The sequence below is a fragment of the Cydia amplana genome, chromosome 11 (genome assembly GCF_948474715.1).
Source record: "Cydia amplana chromosome 11, ilCydAmpl1.1, whole genome shotgun sequence".
NCBI classification, from domain to species: Eukaryota; Metazoa; Arthropoda; class Insecta; order Lepidoptera; family Tortricidae; genus Cydia; species Cydia amplana.
In genome coordinates, this window is record NC_086079.1 from 14783028 (window position 1) to 14794476 (window position 11449).

The following is an 11449-nucleotide window of genomic DNA, read 5'->3' on the forward strand; positions in this document are numbered from 1 at the left end:
GTTTTAGTTAGCTTATTTCATACGAATACTCTGCCATACAGTATTTATTAAGTCTGTTCATTTCTCTTTTCTTGATTACCTGACCTAAATACCATAATTGTAATGTTTTATTTTGTAATTCTAAATAGGTAGTTAATATAATTATTTTTTTATTTGAATTAAAAGGACAAATTTACTGGTACACAATTTATTAAAAATATGTTTACACTGTCATATTTATATTAATTTTTACTACATTTAGTGTCATAGCCCAGTAATTAACCTAAACAGAAGAAACGGTGTTTTATCTTTTCGTTTTACTTATAAATTATAGTATAAAATGCCAGTTGCTCCTAAAATGCCAGTGTTGTCTTACCAGATTTAGCAAATTAATGAAAGGGACGGGGGCCAGTTTGAACGCTCAAAATTAAAATGTACAAATAAAATTAATTGAGACTTGTATTATAACTGCGACTAGGATAAAAGATTTTTTATAATATTTATTTTATTAGTGCATAGGCCAGTTTGTATTGAGTCATTTTGAAATTGTAATTTTAGGTAATATCCTTTTTTGTAATTTATGTAGATAGGTTAATGCGTGTTTTTATTACTTTTTGTTGTTTGTTTAGATTGTTGGAGATTTTTTAATTACTTTTAGACATTCCATTTGTGAATTTGCTCATTTTTAACGTACTTTTTTATGATAAGTAAACGATTCCAATTCACTTACAAATTAGTATACATTCCTGAGGCTGGTTCTCTTTTTGTTTATTAAGTTATTAGGTGCCATGCAAAATTAGAATTAATTATAAAGAAAAACCCGTAGATTTTTTTATTCTGCCTTTGTATGTGAAAACTATGTACAAAAAGTTACCTCTTTCATTTCTTATTACATAAACTAAACAGAATGTTTAGTTGAAATCTGTCTTTACTCAATACTCTCAATTGTAATTATTTTAATTAATGAAATAAAGTTGTTGTTGCTGTGTGATACGATATTTTTTATGTTTACAGTTTTACGTTTATAAATGAATCTTAATATATTGGAGGAAAATAAATATGAGTGCCTTTTAACTACTTTGTTTTATTTTCAAGACATAATTCTTAGAATGGGGTTAGGAAACCATTGGTTTGTCGAATTTGCGTTCAAACCAAATGAATTAAAAATGCATTTTAATTACATTCACACTTATACGGTAAATATGAATTTACTAAGAGTATTTTTAATTTACAATTGATTCTGATTGTAAATTAAATTAAAATAAAACATTTTCATAAGAAAATATTAACAATAGCTAACTAAAAGAGTAGATTTAGCTCATGAGGAAGAAGTATTAATATCCTAGCTGTATCCCACAATCGACACGGTGGAGACCTATTGATTTTCCGAGTAACGCGGTTATCGCAATTATGTTAATTCGCAGTATTCTCACACCGCTTCGGTTAATAAAATAAGCGTATCAGCGCTATTGCAATGTCGCTCGCACACCGGAGCGACGCGCGAATCCGCATCAAATGTGATGACTGTTGACCGCCTAAAAGTACGCAGATTTTAGTCAGTTTCGCAGGTGGACGCCGATGGGACAGGTCCTATAGTAGAGACAAGTTTGGTAGAATTTTATTACGTAGATTATAGTCGTTTTCAAGAATAGTAGGAAGAACATTCAGACTGGACTGATCAACACCAATCAACAGATAACTATGAAACCTCATACAATAAAATGTAGGGAACGTTTTAACGGTTACAGACGGTTCGATGCAACTGACCCTTAATCTAGAACTTAGTTGATAATTGTCACAACGGACAAATTAACATCTTTATGAGGTAAGCTTTCAGAAGAGAAACAAGAGTTTTAACGTAAATATGTACTAAATATCAAAATGGAAGTCTGCATGAAACAAACACACATCTGAAACCTATTTACATAATCTAACAATGTTGACAGATGACATGTGATTTCCTGGACGTCAATGCAAACCAAATTAATATAGTCTTTTGTCCTGTATATTTAAAGTTCTTTTTAACATTCCATGAACCTAACCAGCCATGGGCTACTGTTTTATTCATTAGAGCTACCGTGAAATGCGTTATTATTGGGTTTGTTGTTAATTATCATTGTCTTGTTGGTAAGGGCTTCTGGTGTCATTTCTGTTGAAAAGTTATAAATAATTAATCTGGAATTACTTAAAGTAACTTATGAGATCTTAAAGATTATAAGATCTCATATTTATGTTACATCGTATCTTCGTTATACGAGTATTGGTCTGCGACATTTCACCTAATTATTATTTGTAATAAAGGCTGATAAAAAGTTTGAAGAAAATTGAAATAGGGTTTTTTTATTTATAAAGAAATATTGTTATAACTTATAGGCCGATCAATAGTGATATGAATAGTGTATATTATACATATATAAGTAGATAATTATTTGATGAGAAGATGTTAATATATATATATATATATATATATATATTATTTTTTTTAATTATAAATGGGCTTACTCATGGCCACAGACTAGCCGAGGCGAAGACGTAACCTACGATGGAGCGAGCCTGCCCAGAAGGTGCCTGTTCACCCTTGATTTAAAGGTTGCCGGATCAAACGAAATCAAATCGAAACGGTTGATCAAATCGAAATCATTTTTTTTATATATCGAATATCGCTCCTAGGCTAGGTACACTATCGGCCACGTATTTGGACGTACATAAATTGTACGTACTATCGGAAGTTGCCGGGACAGAACACCCTTTCCCATTCCTTTACTAATTTAACATTTAATAATTTTGTCAACAACTCATTAAGTCACGACTTACAAGAACTTAATCCATCAATCAAACCAGTCTAGTCCAGTTTAAATCCAAACAAAAAATATTGTCAACACGCGGTACAACAAAAAATAACTCTAACAATATCATATCAAATGTGTTTATGCCATTTTAAATCGAACTTAGCTCCAAAAGAGTAAGGTTCATTTTTAAACGGACAGAAGGATTTGATACACGTTTCTGTAAGGCATTGATTGACATTCTGTCGAAGGAATAACTGTCGTTATCCTAATAAGGATACAATAAAACCTTAACAGATTTAATTGTCATAATTATACTTTCCGTTCCAATTCTGTCACCGTAACGCACAAAACAACACTTAACCAAAAGGGTGATTCAGTGAAAACTTGGTAGGTATCGTTAAAAATCGTTAAGACGAATTCCTGTAGCAAAGTTGATCTATTATTCAAAAAATATATTAATTAACTAGATTAATTCAGAACGGAGATTCGTTGACATAATGATAATTATGTTTGTACAATGTAGCATGAATACTTATGATGATGGATGTCATTCGACACCCTCCCTTTAGGTAGGGAGGTCTCTCCCGCATTTCTGTTTTGGAGACTGTTTCCAGTAGCGCCCCATCCTTGAGAGGCGGTCTTCCATCGTCTTTTGTGGACGACTGTGAATCCGTTGTAGATGCATGAATACTTACAATTCGTACAGACAATAAGTACATAAGCGTAGAAATTGACAACGTGACAATTCTAATTACGAATTTTGCCAACGAGTCTTGTAATACAGTTATCAGGTATATAATTTATTGAATCGTATTTGAAACAGAAAGACAGGAGTCAATATAGAGGACGTATCGCAGGAAACAGCCTTAATTCTTAGGCAGTGTTAAAATTCAATTACTTCAATATAAAGACTACTTACCGGTAAAGTAGGTAAAATAATGACGTACCACGTATGTAAATCTTCACATATACTAAAACCACCAATAGCCGACTTAAGTGAGCAGATACTACCTTTCATCGTAGTAGGAGACGCACGTAAAAAATTGTAGTTACCTATACTCAATTAAGAAGACATTCGCATAGAAGGTAATCGTATCGATTTTAGACCGTAGTACCCGGTTTTAGGGCACATAAGGATTTTTGTCCTACTTAATCTAACAATATGGAGATACAATTTAGACATTACCGGGTTTGTGCAGATACCCCCATTTGTCGCAGTGGCAGACGGACGTACAGAATTTTTGTCACTCAATTAAGGGTCCGCGTCGTTGGTAACAAATCATTATTTTTTGGGAATGGGCACCGTTTACGCGCGGAGAAATGTGGCTCGTTAGTGGTGTAATGGTTTTGCACCGGGTACTGGTGTGCGCGAAAGTCCTTCGAGCTTTGTCAACGCGAAGATTTATTCCAAACACTTCAGCAGCATTGTCTTGATATTGTTCCGGCTTCTTTTTACAACTTCCTAGGAAGTCTTATCCCAAGAATAAAAGCGGGCACTAGTTTTTTAGGAAGCGATCGAATGCAGTCTGACTTTCAAATCATAAAAAATGTATTTTTAATATAGTATTTTTATTATTAGCCAATAGATGTCCCCAGCTGGGGTCTATATTAATTCGCATAAGTATCATGCCTTTTTATTATTATGCCTGTTCAATGTTATGAACAATTATATTATGCCAAATCTGTTATGCGAATTCATATTATGACAATTAATATGTTAGGCGTATTAAGGAGATAGCTGAGGTTGATCATAAAAACAAATACAATATAAGTAGTCTTTTGAATATATACGTAGTGTATTTATTATTAGCCAATAGATGTCCCCAGCCGAGGCTGAGAAGCTGTCACCCTATTGAATGAAATGTACACTAGGGACGTGTTGACGTGTAAAAGTGCCCTTGTGGCCTATTTGGCTGAATAAATGTTGATGTTTGATGTTTGAGGGTACTACAGTAACTCACTGTCCCACACAAAATGACCACTGACCGCGACAGTACCATTGAAAAGGTCCAGTTTGCTGAATTTAACGAGGAAATACATCGCCCTAATTGAGATTGCACCTCGCGCTGACGTTCAAAAAATCATGTCATTATCACCAAAGATGGCGCAGATTTATTAAGACGCAGCCGAAATAGACAGGCAGGATCGAGAGCAATGACCTTTTAAGCTTTCTTTCGCGTATGTTGTTTATAAATGGGTTATTTATTTACGACTGTGTGAGTTCATTCATTTTTTGCCGAAAGTCTTACGAAGAATCAGTTCGTTTATTAGTTCGCTTTAAAATCTTAATTTCTAATCGTCAAGTGTAATACTTATTAGTAATACTTATAAATTGTAAATATCTCTCTAATATGTTACGTAAAAAACGCGACAGAATACCTTAGAAGACATAAGAGCGTGTGCCTTTTTGCGTGCAAGTAGCGTGTAAGAAATAGGTAATCATAGAACAGGATCTCTAGAACTGTGTCGTATGCATAATTATTAGACCGCAGTTTGACTTCTGATCCTTGTAGTAGTGCTCCTAGACTCCTATAAACCTGATGTTGCTGGGCTGAAAAGTGGTGCCTTTACCAGCCGTTTCAATTTCCCCCTTACAATTCTCATATATTCGCCATCGAAAAAACACATTTTTTTCAGACATCGGACTTATTTGAGTCTAGCTCTTAGCGTAATTTACCTACCTAGTTAATATTAGTAATTTAAAGTACATTATGATGTACACAATTTAGCAGATAATAAATAGTTACTAATAGACATTTTTATCGACTTTTGAATATGTATTCAGAACATTTTCTGATTCCAAATTTCGAATCCAACTGTGCAAATAAGGGAGGCTTGTGCAAGTTTTATAAATGGTATTGGTATTCAATGCATCCTTTCCCTTTGAGATACCGCCTTAACAAGAATAAAGAGTTCAATGAGAATTATTTACTTGGCAGCTTTTTGTGACAGTGGTCTTGTTAAATTTGTCCGCAAGTGTAACGTAATTGTTACGTGTTCGTGATATCTGATTCAATGTACTACAGTAGCTTATTTTTGTACAGTGTGTTGCAAAATAATCTTGCAGTGGCAGTTTTATAGACCCACTTTTATGGTGTAAGTAGATATATAATAGTAGTTTATGCAACAGTGATATAATAAGGGTTCTTAAAATTCAAGGGTCGAAGTTACAAAACGAGACGTAGTCGAGTTTTGTAAAAAAAGACCCGAGAATTTTAAGAACCAATTATGAGCTGTTGCATACATTACTTTTTCTATGACAGCTGCAGCAAAAAAAAAAAAAAAAAAAAAAAAAAAAAAAAAAAAAAAAAAAAAAAAAAAGTTATTATAAAAAAAAAGAGTTATTATTAAAAAAAAAGAGTTATTATTTAAAAACAATTGAGTTATTATTTAAAAAAAAAAGAGTTATTATTAAAAAAAAAAGAGTTATTATTGTAAATGAAAACATACCTCTTTCAATCAAGATGATCGGAACTTGTATCTTTAAAAAAAATTAAGCAGTTGTATTATACTCATAAGATGACTGCTAGCAGTCATCTTATGAGCCTATAGACAAAGTATTCAAATGACATTGCTTTAGATATCACTGTCAGTCATTTAATTGACACATTTAAGTGCTGGAGTAGAAAAAAATAATTTAAACAGATGTTCCAGTATTAGATTACTTTTCTATAGGAATATTATGAAAACAAAAGTTCCACTTAACATATTCATTCATTCAATCAGTCATTCTAATCGATTTATTACTTGAGTGTACTTTATGCGAGCATATAAAACGTCAGAATATGATTGATTGAAATAACTTCATCAAAAAAAGTCGAGCAAAATGAGTCAATGTCATTATTAACCTCAAATTTCTAAGTTTATAATGACAGTCATTTGATCTTTACGGCTACCATCAATTTGGCACTGACATAAACGCCATCGAGAACGTAATTTACTTTCTATACATCTCGCTCGTACACGCATATTAGTGCGAACGAGATGTATAGAAAGTAAATTACGTTCTCGATAGCGTATATGTCAGTTTTGACACTGTCAGTGTCTCTGTTCAAATCGGTGTAAAGTTAGCAGAGCCGGAGTACCGCTTAGCTACCTTTACCAAAAGAAAAGAACTCTGCCTGTACCTACAGGAAGAGTTATTTTCTTTTGGAAAACTGCCGAAAACGAGCGAATATATAATAGTTATTTTCGATTCGAATTACCTATTCGCACGTGTATCGAACAACGTTTTACAGTACATATGGCACTTTAAAGTTTCGACATACGGACGAAATGTGCTATTTTACGCACTAGTGCGGAAAAGTAGCCCCATATGTACTGTAATAATTATTACAATGTTAGACACCTACGTACCGATATCAATAATATCACATTTCAAACATAAGTCCCCATCAGCAATGATTATGACTGCGTAAAATGTCGCGATCCAAAAAGGTATGACAGCCCGTTACCTGCCACCATATAGCATCCTCCTTTTAATTACAATATTGTGGTTTACATAATCGGCGATCGAACTTAAAGATATGGTATAACGAGTTACAATATCCATACAAAAACCGTTCCAATCGTAAAATGGCCGTCGGAGTGACAATTTTGCTGCAATTTTTACATCATATTTACATTTTTGTTCGCAATAATTACTGGTTTGTCACACTGTGCAGTAACATTCGTATAAAATGCGTAAAACACAGCTTTCGATTTGACACGTTATTATACATAATGCTATGTGTTTTTTTGTTATTTAACGATTCTTTAAAAGTGCTTTTAATTACGTTCTGGTAGAGTAGCACGGTCGCATTTTTATCATTTATCACCATGCCTGTCACGTTCTAACAAGTATGTAAGCGTGAAAGTGACGGGCTTAGTGATAGTCGATAAAAATGGAACCGTGCTGAGCCCGCTGGTATGAGATTTTTATGAGCTTGTTAAAATTTAAATTTAGAAGTGTAAAAATTACTGCCTCGGGTGAGAATTGAACTCACGGCCTCTGGATCGATACTCCAGCGCCCTGCCAACTGAGACACCAAGACCTCATCCATAGTCAGCGAATCTTTCCATCATATCCGCAATCCGGATCCGGAATGTATGAAATTATCCGGATCTGGATCCGGATCCGCGGATCTTCCCATACATTTTGGATCCGTCGTGCAAACCCTAGGTCTAGGGGACTCTAGCGACATCTACCGTAAGAGCGTTACACCTCTTAAACCAAGGCAGTAATTTTTCCACTTTTAAATTTATTCTAAGCTTAATAAAATCGTTTATAGACGTTTCTGCTTGTAAAAATTAATTGTTAAAATTTGTTATACATACTTACATTAAATTTTTACAGTGAGTAGGTGCTGCATGAAATATTTAAATAACGGAACGTTTAGGATTAGATAAAACCTACGCCTTATAAACTTGTAGTCTCCTTCTCTCGGCTTTGAACACTTCAAAATAAAGCCAAAACATTTCTAAAACAAACACTACCAATCTAAATCTACGACCAAAATTAGTAGCAACAAACGATCTTCCCTGGTGCGTATAAATCTCCCCGATAAGTCGCTAGGTGGCGCTCGTATCAAGATGGCGCCGATGGCGATATGCTTTGTTTAGTAGATATAGAGTTACTCGCATGCGTGTGCGTTATGGGGTTCGATGGGAGATTATTTGTTTTGTTTTTAAGTAGTTGGGATACAGTACAGATATAATGGTTATTTCTTAGACAAGCGACATCAATGCAGCGTCATAATAACAACGTGTTAACCCTTCATGTGCCGGTTCTGAGAATCAAATAAATTTTAAATAGAAATGTCCGCTGCAGGAGTTTTTGAGACCAGGGTTCGAATCGAATCGTTAGCAGCTCTAGTTGTTTCGTGGAACCAGTGTAGCTACCAACAGTTTGGCACTGACATAAATGCTATCGAGAATACAGACGTACATACGTAGATTACGTAGACGTTCGTATGTCTGTTTTGACATTATCAGTGACTCATGGTACGGGCACATGGTTAAACAGGTGGCACTTTTGAGCTTATTTTTAACAAGCTTTTATTAGGTCGACCTGTATGTAACTATGTAATGGAATCTTGCAAGTTAAATTTGATCCAATTCCCGGTTTCCGATTGAGCTGAAATTTTGCATACACATGTAAATCGGGTGACAATGCAATATTATGGTACCATCGAGCTGATCTGATGATGGAGACAGGAGGTGGCCATAGGAACTCTGTGATGAAACAACGCAACCTAATTGTGTTAGGGGTTTTTAGAATTGCCTCGATGAATATTAGTTGTCTGTCGTAAGAAAAGTACAGTCAGCGATAAAAGATTGTACCAAAAATGAAATGTTTGCCAAAAACTTATTATGTTTCCGACAATAAAATGACATAAAAAGACATCGATACTTCGAGAAGCTGTACAAGCCAATTCAACCGTAGGTATATCTTGCGTCAAAATGATGTCTTTATGCTATAATTCGCCAATACGTATACCTACGAACAAGTACGTAGAAACGCATGCGTGAATTATAACAAAATGACATCATTTTGACATCAAAATGTATGTTAGAATCGGCACCCTATTCAGGATCAGAAATGTACTATTATAACGGTACATCACTCATAAGTCACATTAAATTAATTCAATTTATAAAACAAAAGGCTGCCCAGCCAAATGGTTTTTATGATAATTACGTACATAAATATGTATGTGAATCACATCTGTGCTTTATTTTATGCGTGGCGTGTATGGAAGTAATGTATTAAAATATTCAAATAGTATCAGTCATAGAAATGGATATTGATATTTAAGCTCCATTGACTGACAGAGCATTGAATTGAAGAAGCATTTATTGAGTTAGATACCATACGAATTCATACATAAATCCATAGGTATATCGAGTTTTTTATTAATGAAAATTCATAGGATCTTCGGTTTTAAAGAAAAATGTAGGTTCTTCCTACTCAGAATCAGAATAACTAACAACATTATTGTTCTAGACTGAAAAGTGTCCCAACATTTCAAAATGCAAGTTTTCGTCAAATCCTCTTTATCAAAACTTCTTGAATAAGGAATTATAGATAATGGATTAACCACTTGCACTTTCCTAAGCCATGATTGCCAAGATAGGAAATTGTACGTCATTTTTCAGGTTATTAACTATATGTGACTTTGTGACTTGAGGTTATTAACTATCAGATATATTATATCCGAGCGACCAAGGTGCTCACAATTATCTAAATACGCCTCTATGGTCAAGTCAGAGTGCGTCACTAGTGCGTGTACAGACATTTTTGAGCACCTAGGCCGCTCCGATATTATCTAATGGCGACTGTATGCCAAATGTCATCGAAATCTGTTCAGCTGTTTTCACATGATATAAATATAATGATTCCGGATGCACCGCTCTTTACTCGTATACTGACATTTTAACGCCTGAGAATGATTCTATCATCACATCTAACATTTGGAAGGCATTCAAAATGGTATAATGATCGCATTTGTTTTAAATTTGAACAAACAGACTGACAACAGATCGATATCGGTGTGGTACAGATTAATAAAGCAGCAGACACATTACTTTTATTTTTTAAACTTTATTGCACGATATAAAATTATACTTTAAGGCATTCTCTATCGGTCAACCATTACCAAATAAGGAAAATGGGTTTGTAACTTATTATTGTTGGACTGAAATTTATTGTATATGCTACCGTACAATCCCGCAGTTTGAGAGAAAACTTAGACGAAAAAGTCTCAGTTAAAACTAGTTTTCACCGAGGTCTTAAGGAAAAATGTTTTCACTGAGTTGATACGGAAAAATAGACTTAAGTAAGAGAAATGCATTTTCACTACGAAAAAGGGTCTTGAGGTGAAGTTTATAATTTTCAATGACCTATAAGTATATAACGAAAAAAATATCTTAGAACTTTTAGCCGACTAATTAGGTTTAGTTTTCTTATAAAATATTCTATCGTTTACATTCGGTTCAAATTATAGCCTATATCATCACCCGCATCATAAAAACCGCATAGGACATAATATAGACACCACAATCTTTCACTTTCTATCTCGCTGCAATTTCAACATAAATTTTCAAATGTCGTATCCAAAAACTCGAAGTGACGCATCTGTTTTATTCCCCCTATCAAGATCTGTATCACAAATTCATAGCAAAACGACCTCGCCATATCGATGACACCGGCTGTGAACCTGCCATTGTGCGGATATGATCTCTTTTACTCCTCATTATAAAAGGTCTTAACTCCCAACATGTCCCTATGAGCATGCCGCGTTTTGACGTAACTCCCAACATTTTCTTATAAACATACGACGTTTTCTGTGAGACTACGTGTTCTAAAAAGACGTAAGCGTCAATAATTTGTTATAACTATGTGACGTTTTTTAATAGTAAAGGTAAGGCGGATCTGATGTACCTAAGCGTTGAATATTTATGTCTGTATTTGCTTTCCAGGGGTCTATCATCAGATCGCTAAATTTGAATGAAAATTGTGTTACAGTTCCTCGGTGGCAAAGTTCGGTTAACCCCTCGTGCTAATATTGATACCCGAACAAGCGAAATGATCAAGAAGTGGAATCTAGAGCGTTCCGCAATGAAAATCGTGATATGAAAGACTTAACGACTCTAGCTTTGTCTATAGAGTCTTGTATAGTCTTTGACAAGAGTTTATAGAG